Here is a 20,731-nt window from a genome sequence, read left to right as displayed (position 1 = left end):
TCTTTTTTTCATCTCTTTTGATATAGCAGCAGTATAGAGACAATACAAGCAGCATAACTCAAGTCTAACTTTAGACTAACAGAAGTAAAGTGTTTCTGAAGTTGACCCTGACACAGGTTCATAACATCACTTGATTATGAATTAACACCACGTGAATAACAATCAGATGTGGTCGTCTGAGCTAATACTATCTATTCAAATCAACCAGTCCACGAGAAACAGTAGCTTGAGTGTAGACAATAAAGAAGCTCTGAGATAAGCAGCTTCTAAATATAAGAGAATAAAAGGACAGTGGCAGCAGATGGATTTGACAGGCTAATTACCCGCGTTAGCACCTGTTCTTTGCTTTTATTCTTTATTCACCATTACTAAAAAACAAAAGGTATGTGGGCGCAACGGATTACACAGAGCATTAGTTTGTACATACAATGAATCTTGCAGAAAATTATATTTTACCCCAAAAATCAAAATGGAAAGAAATTTCACAGAAAATAAACTTTTTTTTCATTGTGCCATCATTTATGACAATTAAAGACAAATAGATGGCTGAATGAGAATTTGTCAAGGCTTTGTGCTTTACTGTGAGAATGAACAAAATCTTTAATTGCACAATACATTTTATTTTATCATCTTCATTTTGAATTCGGGGGGAAATATGGCCCAGACATTTCTTTGTGAGACCCTCTGAGTGCATACAAAAGTAAAGATATATGTGGTTCATAAAGTAGGATAAGTATATTTCACCCCAAATGTGAAACTTACCCATCCTTGCTGAAAATGGTCATAGCAGGTACAGAGTTGAGTAGCTCTAGTTTTCCCACTGTCCAGCTTGGCCTGTAAACACACTCATCAGGCAGTTTGATAGGGGGCAGGCACTGACTGGGCAAAGACTTCAGGGGGGCAAACATGGAACAGCCCACAAACGGCTGACACAAGTCAGGCTTGTACACAAATGAGAAGTCCTGGGGAGAGAGAGAGAGAAAACCATATTCAATTTGCTGTTCCAGTCATTCCAGTTCTATAGCAACTCAATAAAAAAATGAACAAATGAATTAAAGTACTTAATTAAATGCATGCAAGCTAATTTCAACAAGTTTAGAGGTCATAAATTTAATTAGAAAAAAAAAACTCATATCAAAAAAGTGCATTCTGATTGGCTGTAGTTGTGTTGCTCTTCAAAGCACTTCGCTGTCAATGATGACTTGGCACTGGATACGTTCAGCACTGCACATGGTTAGAACATGGCGAAGTAGTCTTCATACTCGTCTCACCTTGATTTCAGAAGGTTTGGGGCTGCAGAAACTCTCCTCCACCTCAATTTTAAACTGACCACACAGAGCAGTAGGGCCATCTAGAGTGTTGAGGCCAGAGCCTGGCTCCATACATCCATACTCTTTGTTCATGGGAGAGTAACCCATGTTGTGCTGCTCTAAAGACGGAGGCGTAGGGAACATCTGGTGTAGATCAGCCGTGCCTGAGGGATGGATGAGCAGAGGGAAAGATGGCATGTAAACGGAAGTATGCAGGGGACGATGCACAAGACATGCATGATAAAAAAATATGTTTTTAGTCATATCATAACCCTATTTCCCACTTTTTCTCATGGAAAGCAAAAGCACTTTCTGTCAAAATGTCAAAGTTGCTCTTTTCTTAACTTTTTTTTTTTATGTTTTGATTTGGCTTATTAAAAAGTGTAAAGTATTTCTTATCAACATTTTTGCATGTTTAAGACCCTGTTCCCACTCAAAGAAATATGTGCATGATGTTACTGCTTGTCTCCCAGCAATGTAAGAGTTATCACAACGGCCAGCAGAGAGCAGTATACAGAGTTTGAATGAAGAAGTAAACCCTGTGTATTTATAGACAGAGACTGTGCTCACTTATACAGGAGACAGGGTCCAGTGTGGCTGGCTTCGACTCTTTGCTGCCAAACTTCTCATCTGCTCCATTTACAGCTCTCCGTGCTCCAGGCTATGGAGAAATACACAAATTAGCCAAAAATCTGAGCTATGATTTCATTAAAATTACAGCAATTTCTCTAAAAGTGGGCGAAAACACATTTCCATTGCAACATACCCTTATTTTCAAATAGCCATGCAATGGTAGTTTTAACAGTAATTACATATTGATGATATATTTTAACATCTAATTTTTGTACGGCAATCAGCTCCGTGGCAAGAAGTCATTGTGAAAATTTGCCAATCCAGCAGAATGTATTTTCACACAGTGACACAAAGGGGGCACAAAACAGAAAGAGATAATAGAAAGACAGCTTGATACTAACTGTTTGTTCGTCCTCATCTGAGTTGAAGAGGTTGTCCAGGTCTTTGAAGGAGACTGCAAGGTCTGAATCATGTATGAGACTGGTGGAAGCAGCCCGGTTATGGGCCGCAGCCCGCTGAGCATCTGAGAGAGAGAAAGAGAGTGAAAGCTTAACACACAAGCTTGTTCTCCAGCTTTATCTAGTGTAACCACAGCCTGGGCTTGAGACCATATCAGGACGAGCCCTATTCCTCACTCAGCAGACACATTTAACCTTTATGGGTAACAATACACTAAAGTGGCCCAGCCTGTCAACAGGGAAACAATTTCAAATAAAATTAATGGACTCAGGGTTTGAGAGGGGTTCATGAGAGAGTCAGTGGAGTGTAACAGGACGGTCCTTACCATCTGGTGCAGCACTGCCATCTTCTCCCTGTGAGAGCAAAAGAAAAGCAAAGGTTTAAAATAACACATTATAATGCACAGACACACAAAGGTTACGTAGGTTATGCATATTAGATATGCCGGGTCCAAAACGTACTTTGAAACTTAATCGCAAATGAGTCGAGACAAAACTAGAACATACACTATAAAATGGTGACCTCCAAATGTTACCTTAAAGAGCTATTTATACTTGATTTAACCCTTAAAATAATTCTGTTTGGTACAGATTAATGTATTTAGGTGATATTTTTTTACATATTTTTGACATTTTTGACAAATTAGTCCTCAGTATTTAAGAATTAGGGACACACTGATTTACTTTTCCACAAAACATAAGATAAAACCGTCCAGAGTGTGTCAGTTTGTGATCACATGTTGGTTAACAATCACCCAGAAGCAGCCAAAATATCAGAAAAAGTGACAGCGAAAGAAGAGTGAGGGAGAGTGTGAAAGAGAGAAACGGAAGACGACGAGTAAGAGAGAAAGAAACAAAAGATGTTGAGAGAGAGAGAGAGAGTGAAAGCATATTCATATTTTACCACCAAATTATATCTTCCAAGCACAGAATAAATAACATTGTAATATAAGATAACAGCGCATGCTAATGAGACTGCAGCTTTCCCTCAGCACCTTACAAACCCACCACAGACCCTTAACATGCCCCTCATTCAACCTCCACATCTCAGAGCAACCATTACAATGCAAACAGCATGCTATGCAGAGATTCATTACGCCGTGCATAATTTCATTATGCTGCAGGCCATCTCTCTGCAAAAAGAGTGTAATCTGTTGCTCTGTACACACACTTTACGTAATAATGACCAACTCCGTAATAAAAGCCTATACATGCAAATCACACACCCCCCACCCCGTAATTGATAGCAGAACCCTGAGGTGGAGTACAGGAGTTTAGAAGCCAATTTTCTATGTAGACTGTTTTTTTTTTAAACAAATGAACGCTGCTATGTTTACGCATAACAGAAACACGTGTGTTATAAATGAGTTTGTGCAACACCATATGGCCTAGGTTACTTAAACCTAGCTATAAGGTTACCAAGGCATACAAATGATGTGTAGGTAAGAGTATGTACCAAAAAGTAACAGAGTACAGAAGCACAAAGCTGAATTTTGTTAATCCTACGCAGCTGCCAAAAAGATGCTTTAAGTATGTGTGAAAATCCAACTGGAACGGGAGAGACTTGATCACCCCCTCTATGCTTCCCTCCACATTTGAGGGTGTCAGATTCAGATCTCAGATGGGAATCTCCCATGAGCTGAAGACAGCAGACATGACGCCAGCATATTACATGCTACACTGCCAATGGAGAATCTGCAGTGTCTAAATCCTTTTTGAATAGAACAATAGTCCATGTGATGAAATGGTATTCACAACCCTTTTTACTTTTGTAACAAATGGAAAATGAAACTAACTTGTGAAAAGTAACAGCACCCTTACATTTACGTTTATTTTTTTCAATTAATACCTTAATTCAGTAAGGATGCATTAAATTGATCAAAAGTGCTAGTAAAGACATTTATAATGTTACAGAAGATTTATATTTAAAAATGCTGTTCTTTTAAACGGCTTCACAGTTTTTCACAGAAATATTAAGCAGCACAACTAGTTTTCAACAATGATAATGTTTCTTGAGCTCCAAATCAAAATTTGAGAATAATTTCTGAAGGATCATGTGACACAGAAGGCTGGAGTAATGGCTGCTGTAAATTCAGCTTTGCCATCAGAGGAATAAATTAAAATTAGGGATGTCAACGATTAATCGATGATCGATTAATTGTCGATAAGAGATGCAATCGATTAAGGCTATCGATGGTCGGTTAACCGATTCAATGTTGGGCTGCGTGCGGCTCATGCGCACTCAACACGTGCGAGCGGCTGTGAGTGACGGTGACGATATATAAAAGCATCATCATTCATTCACAATGTACAAATTAAGCTTTTAATGAGATTTAAACTTTAAAGTACATTAAAATAGAAACAACATAAAAGTTCTTCAACATTAAATGCAATAGAAATGTAGTTACTAATCATTTCATCAGATAACTGTTTTATATCGTGCGCTTTGCAGGGCTGCGGGACACAGTGACAGGACAGGTAGTCTATTCATTCCTACAACTTGTTAATTCATTCCTACGAATTATTAATGTGGCAATTGTCCATGTTTCATTAATTTTGTTCCCTAAATAACCCATGATTTAAGTGAAATAAGGGAACAAATTAATAAATCGAACGAATTCTTAATTCATTAAATCTTTAATTTCCCTTCCCATGTTTACCACAGTAAGAGATGCGAAAACAGTTATTAAAAGCGAAAGATAATAAAATAAACCTGGGAAATTAGAGGGTTAGACTATGAAGATTTAGGAAAAGAAACAATGCCTAAATATACTGAATTTGTGGAAATTCGTGACCAACCGGCAAACCAGAACAAAGCCGCGTAAATGAAGACTATGGGGTCCAAAAGCATGGTCGCGATCTAACATTTTCCAGTTAACCTATTATTCCTCTAATAAACAAAGCTTTTATACCACACTTGTCATAATCAGATATTATAATTTCTAAATAAATAATTGCTGGATTCAAAACAGCGATTAATACGCGCTGTGACCAACACATTCCTGGAGCATTCACTGCTGTCACTAAACGGTGACGCCGAGCATCGTTCACAAGTTTCTGCATGGACCTGACTAGGGCACAGGTTCTAAGCCCTGGGACAAAATGGGATGCTTTAAGGAAATGTATAGCCTACTAAGTAATAGGCCCAACATAAAAATTTGTTTTCATGTTTTTTTTTTTTTTTTAAATAGGCTATGCGAAATATATCCGACTTAAATAGGCTAATTAAGATTAACGGATTTAAAACAGAAGTGTGGGCGCTCCATAAGTTCACAAAAAAAAAAAGAAAAAAGGATGACAACGCATTCTGTTTGTTTGCTTTATTTTACAAGAGCACAAATCTTCTGTTTTTATTGTGAGTGTGCACAAATGAAAGTAAACACTTTTGCGGAAAATATATATTTTTTTTAATGTCTCAGCTGTTTCGATCGCCCCGGAGCCTGCTGCACACGTATATTCTAGCGATTCAAACTTACATCGCAGTCTGTTCATTATCAAAATAAAATGTCAACTAAACATTAAAAGGTTACACTGGTCAGTTTAAATAGACCGTAGTATACTGGTCCACTCTGCTGTTATGCCAAGGACGTTTTTGCTCATATGAAGAGGATCATCTTTTCCGTCTATATGCGAATGCGCTTTAAGTACAAGCCTAGTTTACATTATAAATAATAGTTTAACATTCAAATACATTGCGAATATGGAAACATTTTGATTTGTGCCGAATGAGACATGAGCAATAACCTCCAAATAAATCTAGCCAAAGCCGCGCTCGCTCATCCTCGTCTGCACGCATGCACATTCACGATCTAATGCGCTGTATGCCGGATTTTTAAAAATCTGACATTTTCTAGAACAGAATCCAGCAGGATCAAATTAATGTGAGCAACTGTGTTTTGGTGCAGCAGCGCCGATGTAGTTCACTTAATGTGCAGCGCAGTCACACGCGCTCCACATTTCGGATAATTTTATACAATAATGTCAGTTGAAAACATCGCAATTGTGCTTTAAAATACAACAACGAGCACCACAAAACCATTTAAAGAGGCACGTTCAGCGTTCCCCGTGCGGGATTGGAAACTGTCAACAAAGTAAAATGACCTCAAAAGTATGGCGCGCTCTCTTCATTTTATCAAATGATCATAATCGCATCTATTCATTTTATAATCCTGCTACTAGCATTTTATTCAGACTAAAACCTCTTTAATTCAAGTGAGAAAGCGTTTTGTGTGTGTGTGTGGCTTTTGCACATCCTGTCATACCGCTGACTGCGTGCCTGCAATAGACGCATTTTGCAGTATTATGGTTAACGATTAATCGATTAATTGATCGTTAATTTAAACGACGATCGATCATGGAAATAATCGAAATTTGACATCCCTAATTAAAATTAAAAAAACATGTCATTTTAATCATTTTTGACAATATTACTGTTTTACTGTATATTTAATCAATTAGATGCAGCCTCTGTGAGCTTAAAATACCGTGAAAAAAAAATCTTACTAACCCCAAAATTTTAGTTTAACCCAAGAAGTAGTCCATAATGGGATCTCTAGCAAAAAACTTTGCTCACCTTGTGTTTCTTCCCTGGTTCTCTATCTCCCCCCGCTTTGTCTTTCTTATCAGAGAAGGTGAACTTAACATCTCCATCGACAAAGGCGTAGGGGTCGACCTCAGGCTCATGGTCGCCGTCTGTGATGGCTGCAGCCAGGTGCTGGTTCTGTCGCTGCAGGTACGTCTGGATCCGTTCATCTGAGACCTTGAGCGGTCTTTTGGAGGAAACCATTAACCTGGACAGGACACAAGAAAAATAGATCAAACCTAGACTAAAATATTATAACACTTCTTGTACACCATCATAGGGCTTTATAATTTTACTCAAAACGATAACAAGAGTTTGCCCCATGGACCATTTATCTGCTCAGATCAAAGATCAAACAGCAGTGCAGCACGGGTTTAATAGAGCAGACGAGTTTACTTGATGTGTCTCGGTCAAGCGACCACTAAACATCGCTGTGGGATCTAGTGTGAAGCACTTAAATTTGTAGAAGAACACAAATGACTCGTTGATTTAAATTAGTTTAAAGCCAGATGAAACCATGCTGATAAACAGGAGAAACAATGTCCATGGCAATACAGTCTGAAGGCTTTTAATGTACAAATCGCCATCATTTCACATGGATTTACTGTAGTAACAACACTAACTGTACCATGGTATTGTGCCATAAATGTGATATTCCTATAAAATTTTATTAGGCCTATATCATTAAAGGGGGGTGAAATGCTATTTCATGCATACTGAGTTTTTTACACTGTTAAAGAGTTGGATTCCCATGCTAAACATGGACAAAGTTTCAAAAATTAAGTTGAACGTTTGAAGGAGTATTTCTGTTCCAAAAATACTCCTTCCGGTTTGTCACAAGTTTCAGAAAGTTTTTTTCGAGTATGGCTCTGTGTGACGTTAGATGGAGCGGAATTTCCTTATATGGGTGCTAAGGGCGTGTCTGCCGGAAGAGCGTGCGCTCCCGTATAGCAGAGCACTGACAGCACAACAGACATTCACTGATCAGAGTGAGAGCGTCGCGAAATGTCACAAAATGAGTGTGTTTTTGGTTGCCAGGGCAAGACAACCCTGCACAGATTACCAAAAGAGAAACAGCATTAGGGGACCAGTGGATGGAGTTTATTTTTACAGAGCATCAACGGAGTTGTGCAAGTGTTTGTGTTTGTTCCCCTGCATTTCAAAGATGCTTGTTTTACAAACAAGGCCCAGGTTGACGCTGGATTTGCACATCATTTATTTCTTAAGGATAATGCAATCCCAACGGATCGTGTGTTGGACACGCATGCGGTGAGTAAAACTGCTTCAAATATCTCTGTGTTGTTAACTTAGCTATCAGCGCGTAAGCACATCAAGTAAACAACATGTGATGTTATCATCAAACTGCACTTTCCACATGTACAGCTTAAAAAAAAAAAAAAAAGAAAAAAAAAGAAAAAGACAACAAATTGGAACTTAGTCATTTTCCAAAACCGCTAAGCAAATATATACAGTTTCAGTACATACCACATAGAGAAGCCTTTGCTGATGCTGCTCTTGTTAAATTTCAGCCTCTGGATCTGTGTCACAGCTTCCAGACGCGCTCAACACAAAATCCTACTTTCGCTCGTGATTCTTTAGCTCCGCCCACACGTCACACCTCTAGGCGCTCGTGTTTTTCCGGGAAAAATCGGTACAGACTATCTTTCTCTTATGAATATAATAAAACTAAAGACTTTTTGGAGTTATGAAGGATGCAGTACTACTCTATAGGTACTCAAGATTAACAGGATATTGAGTTAAAACGAGCATTTCACCCCCCCCTTTAACATATCATTAAATGAGCAATAGAATATAAAAACAATATATTTTTAGATTAAGCTATAGTGTTTACCCATTTAAACTAAATATATTTAGACTACTGTTTTTCTTATACAAACACTTGAAACCAGTAGTAAAATTTTTTTTTTTTTTACCATGGTTTTGAGGTGCTATATGTGTGGTTTTAACAGTGGTGATCATGATCTAAATCTATTAGGGTTGTAGACTAACCTTTTGCACTGTTGCACCAAACTTTTTTTTCTTAGGTGCACCAGCACAAAAGTTGGGTTCACCCAAATTTTTGACCTCATCGCATTTAACACCGCAGTTTTACAAGGGCAATTTTTTTTTTTTTAGATCGCTGTCCATATAGCCAATATTGTCTTTTAGCCTAAATGATTAACTAACATTCTGGTCAACATGAAGTTCTTTATTTGAAGCACAATTCTACAAGAAAGGTTACTTACTGAAAAAGTGTTGGTGCTAAAAGTGCTTCACTAAGCTGAAATTTAAACTTAAAACATCTCAAGATAAATGAAATAAAAAGAAAATCGAAATTAAGAGTTTTAAGGGCTTCAAACTGAACATCTCATGGCTCAATATCTTATAGACTATCCTCCAATGCAGTCATATGCCCCTAGGATGGCCAACCTCTGTATTTTGGCCTTCTTGATCTTTGGCCTTGGCTAAACCAGCTGGCCACACTCTCTGGCAGCTAACTCTTCCAGACTCGGCCCATCTACGCTGATTCTTATCAGATCTTCTACTGTGTCTGAATGAAGGGATGTTCTAGTGTCTGGTCTGTATGGCTAAACAGTCCTTAACAGCTTATACTACTGTTTCAGCTATTAAAATATATCTGTTTTGTGTAATTACAAAGTGATTCTTTTATTTTTTTTTTAGTTAATTTAGAAAAACGTTTGGAGCATTTTTTGTTTGTTAAATATACGTTTTCTTTAAATTTTCAACTACCAAGTAACAACCAAGCAGCCAGCGGCAGACAGTGAGCCTATGTTTGTTCAATTTAGACTTCTCAAATAATCATGACTTGCCTTAAAATCCATAGATATAAAACAGTCAAGCATATTACAATGTTTAAATGTTAAACCTAGATAAATGTGCGCTATAAGCAATAGTTTGTGCGGAGACACATCAAGACATGGAGATGTGAGTGATCACTTGCATTTTTTTCAGTGGATACGCCGTAATTTTTGCTCATAAGAGTAATACATCATTCGTAACTGCAAAGGGTCTACATTTATCTGAGTGCACTCAAACTAGAAACAAAATGTTGTGCTTTAATAAAATAAAGAATACAAACACAATGTGCATTCTGCCATCTCATCTTTAACAAGAGCACAAAAATAAACCTAAGTGAAAACATGTCTCACAAACATGATAAATATATCTACAGAAAGCACGGCATGCGCATAAGCGCTCTGTGCCACTATATGTTAGCGCTTTTAGTATTATAATACCTTTATGTGCAATCAAAGATTATTAATAGTCTTTCTTGTTCTGTCCTATGATATGTTGCTGCCTTTATTACTGTGCTATAAATTTAAAAGAAACATTTTATATTTCTATATAAATGTATATACTTGTTTTTATATGAATGTATTTTACAACAATACAAAGAGCAATGTGTAACATTTTACCAGATTTTATAAACTTATTGTGCACCCGTGACTTTTCTAGAATATAGAGTATCTCTTGCTGCTGAATTATCCACTAACCTAGTTTATAATAGTATTTTTGTCATAGATCATAATATTATATATTATATTATATATAAGATATATATTTTAATTTGCTATTTTTCATTAAAATTAATTTGTCTATATGTAGTAGATTGTGATTAACACCAAAGAGTGGTGATCAGGTCAACACAGATAAGTATAGAAATTCTACATTGATTAAAAAATAAAAAGCGCTAGTATCGGATTGAATTGGTATCAGTAGATACTCAGAATTTTCAGTATCGGATCGGTTCTGAAAAATGGAATTATTGCATCCCTAATTTCTGAGGGACAAAAAATATAATTATATTGCAGCCTGCACCGCAAACTGCTGATGATATGAGTCAAAATCAGGCAAAACAAACCTGTTGAGTTGTCTGACAAAACATGCATGAACTAAGAAATACTTTTTTTTCTAGTAAGATTTTTTTTTTTTTAATGACAAGAAGAATGTAAAGAATAAATAAAATGTGAAGTGTTGTGTCCTAACCATAAAGAGTAGTTCAAAACCACAATTAATGTTCAGGTATTTTTCACTTTAAACTTGAAAGAGAAAAAGTAAATTTATTCTGACAGTTATTGATATCGACTGATACATAAAAAAAACAACAAAAAAAAAAAACATTTTGATGATGTGTGTGATATTACTCAGACCAATCAAGTGGGCAATATTTTGGATTAAAAGATTATTTTTTAGTGAAATTAACATTCATAGCATAATAGAAAACCTATATCAGTTTTCTGTTATTAAATTATAATGCTGTCTAAACACTAAAGTTTTATCAAGTTTTAAAATTCTAAAAACAGTTCTATTGCTCATCAAATCTTCATTTGTTAATGTATGTATGTTATGTAAAATCCCACTGTGTTGGTTGATTGGTATGTATCTCACACAGATCAGACCACTGTAGCTCTGATGGGGGGTGACAGCGAACAGTGGTGCTGGCCAGAGATTAAACCCATTTTGAGGCCCCAGAGAGCACAGGGATTACACTTGGCCATCTAACAGCAGAACAGACAAAAGAGGACACTAGCCAATTGCGTAGTGGGATTGCACTGCATACCATTACATCTCAACACAGTGACAGCTCTCTAAACTTTTTCCTGATCTTGGGCAACTCCAGGCAAACAACAATCTTATAGATGCAAAGTACTGGAATGTTAACGTACATCTTAAATTGTTGAAGGAATGTGAATTATTTAAAACATCAAATATTTATGAAGAACACATGCTAAAACATTTTCAAACCAGACATTTTTTGTTTCTAGTGAGGGATTAGGGGCACTTCTTTTTTAACTTAATACTATCAACAAGAATTCTTCCAGGAAGACAACGGCACGACTGAGCAATGTGTACGCTTCATTGTGTCATAACACTGCTGCTTGGTGAATTTATGAGGGCCTAAAGTCATTGCTTTCAATAGCACTCACCCGCAATGGTTTAGAGGAAAAGTTGATACTACACAAACATTATTCACAGAAATGTGTCCAAACACTCTCACACAGGGCCAATATCAGTACAACCAACAAATGTTCCCCCTTAAACCAATTCAGCAAACCCAATTTAATGTTAATAGATGTGACATTTTGGACTATATGAAAAAACTAATGTTTTTGTTTTTGAAACAAAGCAACACAGAATATAGTAATAAAAGTATAGGCACAAGAATATTAATCATGCATATTAGCACAAATACAGATCAAGGTGCAGTAAAACAAGTTAACGTTTTTTGGAAGCTGCAGTATGGGTAACCATTTAATGATTAAAATTTCTGGAGAAAGCAGATAAGATGTTTACTTGCGTGAAGAATATCTGCCGACGTGTACATGTCATGACTGTGACATGTTGGAGACTGTCATCAAACAGCACTGGCACCGGTGTCAAATGACTGTGCTTTTAAATCAAAGTAGTCGCATGGGAGGCAAGTTCCCTTGGTGCTTTTCCTGGAAGTCTGAAGGGTTGGTGCATGTTGCAAGAGTGTCAGTAGCTGTGTTTACGTGGACCTTACTAATCCGATTGTAATAGGACTAGATGCACAATCAGAATAAAAAAAGTCTCACTTCATTTTGATTGAATTGGCTAGATCCAACAAAAAATTTTATCTGATTTTAAGGGGTGGTTTATTCCTTTAGTATTCTGAGCGAGAGGACATTTAAACACTTGATCGGATTGAAAACCGAAACTGGAAAGTACTGTGCATGCGTAGTGATGTAGAAATAGCGTAATGACATATGACGTGCGGAACAAGCTGTTCTTCCTGGTGAATGAAGTGTTATAAATAAGTATCCCGACATTATAAAAAACTCTCCTTTCACTCAGCGTTTGTGAAGTGGAGCAGGACAACATTCCACCAGAGTCCTTGTTTAATGCTGTGTTCACACCAAACGCAAATAGAGCGTCAAATTAGCGTCTAGTTTGCCGCTTGAACATTTTGAATGCATTCGCGTGTCTAGACCAAAATAGACGCACGTAATAAGCAAAAGTTTGAAGCGAAATTGACGCGCGTCCGAAACGAAATATGCTTCTTGTGGGAGGGGCAAGTGCTAGGCAGTTGTCTGATGTTGATAGAGCATTCAGGGCTTTTCCACTTTTTCCTGCACACATCCTCTGAATAAATATCTTGTTAGCCAAAAGTAGCTGTAGGCTATATTAGGGGGAAAATAGTTGTAAAAAACAGCGGAAAGGCCGCGGGTCGATAAACGTGTACGTGACTCAAAAGTTAAATGTGTATTTACAACACACTCTTCCAAGCGAGGTCTTTTTTATTCCTGAAATATGAACTTGTGTGTGATACTTGTGTCATAAAGCTCCAGTTGACTGCTCACTGACAACATCAGTTGTTCCTCCATGTTGAATGAGTGACTCCTGAGCAGGCCCCTGATTGGTTAACGCGGCGCAAATTGATGCCAAAGTTTAAATTTTTCAACTCGGGCGGCAGACCCAAATTCGCGTCAAACACATAAATTGCACAAATGCACCATTCACACATAACGCGAACTAGACACGCAAATGAGGCAAATTCGCGCCTACCACGCTAAAAACCTCATTCGTGCAGCAAGACCTCCATACACTCGTTAACGTGTCTTTACATTGACTTAACATTGAAATCATTCACGCCAGACGCTCTATTCACGTTTGGTGTGAACACAGCATAAGACTCTCATCAACAAACAACTATTTTTTGTTTTTTTAAGTAAGCAGCACTGCACAACAGTTCATGTGCTGGTTGTCGCCTAACTAGAACCCCAAGTATATAAATATCACGTGATCTTTTTAAAACAGCAAGTGACAACAGTGGGAAAAACTCTGTATATTCATGCAGTGTGATCATGTCAAAAGAGTAAATCCGATCATAAGCTTGTGAAAAATGTGCATATCAACCTGATTTAGTGTTCATGTAAACACTACATTCGAATTCGTCAATCAGAATGAATTCATTCCAATGGAAGCAAAAAGTGTCCATGTAAACGCACCTAGTGCTGAGCATGCATATGAACATAACCTTATTTCGCACTGTTTATTATTAAAGGAAACTGCATTTCAATTTTTCTCTTCTCTTTGGAGTGTTACAAGCTTTTTGTGCATAAAGAAGATCTGTAAAGTTCCAAAGACTAGAGTCTCAAATCCTAAAATACATTCTTTATAAAAGTTAAGACTTGTCCACACCCCCTCCAGCGTAGGCAGCGTGACTTTTATTCTTGCTGTAGTATTGTTTTTGCCACTGCCGCCATGTTGTGGACAAATACAAAAAAACATCCAAACCAATTTAAGAGTAACAATTTAATTGATGTTCAACAAATAAAAAACAGATGCAATTCAGATAAACAAGTGATAAAGCTTGGCTTATTGAATATCAGGTCCCTTTCTACGAAAGCACTTTTTGTAAATGGTACGATCACTGATCATAACCTAGATGTGCTCTGTTTGACAGAAACCTGGCTAAAACCTGATATGTGCATTATTTTAAATGAGTCTACCCCCCAAGATTACTGTTATAAATATGGCTGTGCAAAAAATCGAATGCGATTATCATACGCATCTCGTCAGTAAAGGCGCTCCTGTGATTAGAAACGTGCGTTCAGATCAGGGTTGCCAGGGTTTCAAAAATCCTGCCCACTTGCTTCTCAAAACTAGTCCAAAACTAGCCCTTATGCAATTATAGGTCCATTTCACACATATCGACTTTATATTCTCATGTTACTTTTGACATCAATCCCAACTGGTGTTGCAAAATTATGGGAATTTTCAAGACTGGAAACTTTCAATGGGAATATATAAGAATATATTTATATAAAAATATATTTATAATTTTTTTCCCTCTTTTTTTAAGAAATGTATAACTTGTATTCAACAAGGATGTTAAATTAATAAAAAGAGTAAAGACTAACATTTTTAGAAAAGATTTCTATTTTGAATAAACACTATTCTTACGTTTATATTCATCAATAAATCTTGAAAAAAAGCATCACAGATTCCCCCAAAAACCCAAAGATTTTATTTTTTAAAATTTGTATTAGTTTGCATGCATGTCAGCTTAGATCAAACAAAATGTTTATATTCATGTTTGTATATAATTTCCCAAAATTCCCAATTAATTCCCATACATTGCCCAAAATTCCCATCAATTCCTGGTAAGTTTCCAGCTTGGAATATTTCCAAAATTCCACAGACGAAGATCCATGAAAAGTTTCCGGAAATCAGATGTGTATCATTATACTGGATGCCTGCAGTCAGTTTTAAAGGGACGGTACCCTATAAATAAATGCATCTGAATATGTCAATTTTAATCAAATAACAAAACCGCTATAACAAAGATTAATCTGAATTTAATACAGTGTACAATGTAGTGTAATTGTACACTTAATTATTACATTTCTATAGCTGAATACTACTGTTTATTTTATCTATGCTTGTCAATTGTGCTTTTTTATTGACTGTTCACTTTAATCATGTTTGGTGTAATAGTTTTTGCTGTGGTATATTAAGAATTACCGTATTTTTTGGACTATAAGTTGCACCTGAGTATAAGTCGCATCAGTCCAAAAATACGTCACGATGAGGAAAAAAACATAAGTCGCACTGGACTATAAGTCGCATTTATTTAGAACCAAGCACCAAGAGAAAACATTACCATCTACAGCCACGAGAGGGCGCTCTATGCTGCTCAGTGGTAGACTAGAGGATCAATGAGCAGCACAGAGCGCCCTCTTGCGTCTGTAGACGGAAATGTTTTCTCTTGGTTCATTTCTCTTGGTTCATGTCAAATTAATTTTGGTAAACAAGTCGCACCTGACTAAGTCGCAGGACCAACCAAACTATGAAAAAAAGTGTGACTTATAGTCCGGAAAACACGGTACTTAGTGTATGGAAAGCAAAGTTACAATGATATAAAATTATAGTGTCATTATCTTTTTGTTTGTTTGTATGTTCACACTGATGTTAAAATGACATTTTCTGATTTGCGACATTACTTTATTTACTGCTAAAATTGCTGGTCACTTTAAGAAGTTAAAGTGATTTTTTATTTTCCAAGAAAAAATTTTAAAAAATTACTTTCACATTTGTGCGTGCGCTCATCCGAAGCGCGCAAACCCACACCTCAGAACGGGCACAAAGCTGGCTGAATCTTGTTTGAAAATGACTACATTTTTGTACCTAAAAACTAATGCTAGACCTCGTAAAAAAAAAACACTGAAAATCATGGTTATTTTATTTGTATCTTTACTCTACTATTTATTTGTGTTGTTGCTTGTAGTTAAGACTATTCTTTCCTTTTTTTAGTATAGTTTTTTCCATAAACTTAGCACATACCAAACCGTACCGAAACAGTCACTCTAAACCATGAAACAAACAGTGAAAAACATGTACCATTCCACTCCTAGTTAAACATATACCATGTTCATTTCTACTCTAAATCCCCACTTAAACCCCTGAGTGTTTGTATGCATGTGTGAAATGGACCCATAATCTCCTAGTTCACAACAGTGCTGGGCCTGCACATTAGTGAAGTATGATGTCAAAAGGGCGCATCATGAGAGATTAACATGGTGTGTGCACTCAGAGAAAGAGCAATCTACACAAAACAAGAGTGTGTTTATGTGTCTGTTTGAGCGTGCAGAGCACGAGGCTACATCATAGCCATTTCAAACAAACAGTTCATAAACGGACAAGGGCATTTGGGGTTTGGTATTGGGGGCTCAAACTCTGGCTGCTGGAAATAAAAAGCCGTGAGCGAAAGGGATTAAGGGGGTCCACAGGGTGGTCCCACTCTCACTTAGAAACACTGTTACTTAAGCCATTATAACACAACGCAAATGCACAATGCTATCCCCCTGGCTTTTACAGGTTACAAAGACCTCTATATCCTAAAGATATGCACTTTCAGCTCGCTGCATTGTTTGAGACTTCAGGGAGGTTTTAAAAGCGAATATAAACAAAATGCGTCTACAAGGGGATATATGAAGGAAAACATAATTTTTTTCCTTGTTCTTTTGAAAACATTGCAGCCAAAAATCACAACAATCACAAAAGGTCTCTCCCCAATCAAAGAGCTGCAAACATGGACTGTTCAGAAATCAGGTTATCAGATCAATGGGTATAACAACCCAATATCAACATCTATTCAGTATTCAGTAAACTGGCTCACCCTGTTGAACAATGTCTAATCATACCAGAAATCATTTACATATAGTTGTCTGTTCGCCCAATCAATGGTAGACAGAGGGAAGAGTTTGTTTTTTGCTCGGTGGCTCAGAAATGACATTATTTACCTTCAAGTAAGTGCATTAAAGTGTGTGTGTGAAATAATCTGTGATACTCACTCAGTAACAGACATAATCCCTTCAGCTCCAAGTGAGACCTCTTCTCTGAGTTTATCTCCTGGTAGTGATGGCGTGGGAACCTCTGCATCTTTCCTACGGGGCAGGTTGAAGAATCTCCACGGCGCGTGACTCCCATCGTCATCCAGGTTTACTGCTGCACTGATGTACGGGGTGGGTTCCAGGGGCTCAGGGTATGCAGGGGGAAAAGGTTGGGTGAGGGGCTCCAAACGGGCATCATCTGGGCCTTTTTGGGGCAGGAGGCATGGCTCTGCGGAAGGAGGGTAAAAATGTTGGCTGTGTGGTGTGGAGGGGTTCTTAATGCCATCCGAGGCTTCCTCGCCACGTTCACAAGGGTGAGGGCTCAGTGGTGGTGGCTGAGGAGAGCCAACCATCTCCGTCGAGCCATTGCTATCTATGGTAGCCCCGCCCCCGCTGTGCAGTTGTGGAGGTTTTGAGCCAGTGCTCACATCAGATGGGCGAAGTCCTGGAAACCGTCCACCCTCTTGACCTCTTAGAGCCAACCGCTGGCCCGCAGAAGCATCGGTTTCCATGGAGACATCTTCACAGACTGAGTTGCGATGGTGGAAGGGCGTCTGCGGGCGTTTCTGCTGCTTGTCGCCCTTTTCGGGCTTCTCCCCAGCTTTGTGCTTGATGGTTGACTGCTGCGTCTGTCCGGCGGTGGGTGGCTGACCAGGCGTGCTGCCTGCTCTCTGCTTCAGCGTTTTGTGCCTAATAAGATAAAGAAATATTTTAACAACAGATACATGAATTATGAACTGATGACATCATTAATAAGAAACCTATTACCAGAAATCTTATTTTATATTCCCCTCTTTTCACTGTGAGAGTTCATAACATTTCTTTTCAGGTTTAATGTAATTTTGAGACTCGTAACAGGAAAATGTAACAGTTTGTTAATTAGCTCATTATTACGAATTTTCAAACTATTATTGGATCCTTGAAAAAACAGTTTGAATAAAGATTCTCTGTTTGTCGAGTCCAAGGACAGGTTTAAGAAACCACCCTTTTAACAACAAGCGCTCCTCTAATATCAGAGTCTGTCTGACCTGATAACATGTGTCCACACTTTATCAGACATGTAAAGCACAGCAGCTGCCAGGGATTCCCTGTGGCTTTCCTTGTACAATGTCTTGTTTATAATGTTGATCTTGAGAGGCAGTCACCTTCTCAAGCTCCATAGTATCTCAACACACAAGCCTGTAGCTATAAATGAAGGCTTTAATACACGCCTTTCAACCCTCCCTTAAAAACGCAAGGCTTTCACAACAAGCACTCACATCACAAAGACAGAAAACTTCAGTTCTTAACATTTTACAGTGTTTAACGTATTTAAAAGAGAGGCTCAAGCGTTTTTCTTTTTTTTAAATAAGCAATAATTTAATTTGTTTCTTGTTTCTGCACAACACATGCAGACTATGAATATCTAAGCAAGCTAATTTCTTCTCTTTATCAGAAAGGCAAATAAAATAAATCAGAGCAGAGCTTATGACACCTTAACACCATCACTCCGGTTTTCACAAAGAGCATATTTAATACTCCGTGACAAATGTATTGCCTGTCATTTTCAGAGTGACAGATGACACTACACGGGCTCAAAAGTGATTAGTGGTGGCAGCAGCAGCAGTGTGGGATGGTTAAACAACGACAGCCTGTGAGAATACAGGACTGAGTAAATGTTCATGTCTGTACCTCGAACAGTTGCAGCTTGATCTCTGTGTGGAGTCGACAAAGTCCCCAGGAGCCCACTTTCATCAGCGTCTCCTCCTCGCTGGTCCCATTGGAGGCTGTAGCAGAGAATTTCCGTCTGCAAAGACACAATGAAACAAGATTGGATTCAAACTCTCTGAATCTTCTGAATGGTTTCTAAATCACAAAATCTATGGTACTTTGCTGAGGCTAGTTGTGTTTTACTCCAGTAAATATCTCCCAGCGTCAGTTTAATTTGAATGTCAAATTCTGTATACATACTGCTAAGTTATAGTTACACAAATGTTTATGAATATTTACCCAGGAAAAAAGATTTTTATTGAACACATTAACCTTTTTGAACAAAGGCAGATATGCCATTATAGGTAGTACAATCAATGATAAGATTATCAGCTTAACTTAGTTTAAAAAACTGTTCCCAAAGTGGATTGAACTGACGTTTAAAAGCATATTAAACAATCACACATTAGGCTTGCTGCGATAGACTATGCTGATGGAGATACACTGTGGTTACATCACTTGACCACCGCATCACCGACCCCCACCATTGTTTAGATTTTTTTTATAGTAATAAAAATAATTTAGTTCAGTAAAGAACAGGCACTACAAGTAAAAACTGAACGCAGTTGCTCAATGCAGCATGCCGAACAACCAGTATCCAGTGAGGAAAGCTGACTGACAAGAAGAGTGAGGTGAGACAGACAAGACTATGGCGGATGATTTAGAAATGCAAAAGCACCTGTTTGGCAATATTTTGGATTTTGAATAGCTGTTGACGTTTCCCTTTATCTGAGGTGATTTTGGAAGACTGTTAAAACATTAGCTTCTTATTTAATTGGTTCCACAACGTTTGCTGATTTTTTTCTTCTTCTGTATTTAAACTGTATTTTATTGATGTATGCCGTGCCTCCAAGCTTTATTCCTCATTTTGCTCATAAACGTTCTACGCTTCTTATTTATTTGGTTGTATATCATGCATGTTTACTTTGCCTATTTCCAGTTTTGTATACCTATTTTTAAACTATGCAAGGTTATTTGTTATTTTATATTAGGCAAAACCTGCCATATAGCAGGGTGTATTTTTATTTGTTTGGTTAATGTAAGCTCTATGTTTTATAAATAGGCTAAAGCAAGTTTGATGTTGTATTTTGTTGTTGCATTCAATCAATTGATGCCAAACTGCCGCTAATTCAAAAGTGAAAGTAAAATGCACACGGCGCTTTAAAGCCATTTGAAAGCGGAGGAAAAGAGGGAACGCCCCCATGGTGATACCGGTATTGCCAGTGTTGTCATATGCCGATTAACCGGTGGGAAAATTTCTTCATCATCACAAACCTTTCACACATTTGTGCAAATCTGACTTAAACCTTACAGACAAAGCCCTTGTGAAAAGTTCCCTGTGTGACAACTAATCTTGATCACTCCTAATTGTTGTTTCTCCCTCAGTTATCAGTAATAAAACATTATGTGGCTCAGATATGCATTGTACCAGTAACAGTGCATTGTAGATCTATCATGACTGAAACGTGATTATCTGATTAAGATTTACTTTGAACTCCTCTGAGGATTTCCGAGCACACTTACTTGTTCTGAGCTCGGTTGATGTTGCACTCCTGCCAAACACTCTCAACCACCTGACTTGCCATCCTGCGTGGAATCTTGCCACCGTGATGACTGGTGCTGTCAACACTGATCCATCCATCGCCACAGGCAACCGCATCCACTTCTGTGCAGAGTGAG

At 37.7% G+C, this 20,731-nt stretch overlaps 1 pseudogene; it reads right to left on the bottom strand.

Annotated features, from left to right (window-relative positions):
- Positions 1–20,729, bottom strand: part of LOC113053899 (mediator of RNA polymerase II transcription subunit 13-like) — a 29,978-nt pseudogene extending 9,249 nt beyond the window's left edge.
- Positions 20,730–20,731: the final 2 nt, after the last annotated feature.

Source organism: Carassius auratus, chromosome 35 (assembly GCF_003368295.1).
Source record: "Carassius auratus strain Wakin chromosome 35, ASM336829v1, whole genome shotgun sequence".
NCBI classification, from domain to species: domain Eukaryota; kingdom Metazoa; phylum Chordata; class Actinopteri; order Cypriniformes; family Cyprinidae; genus Carassius; species Carassius auratus.
This window is presented reverse-complemented; position numbering and strand designations above follow the sequence as displayed.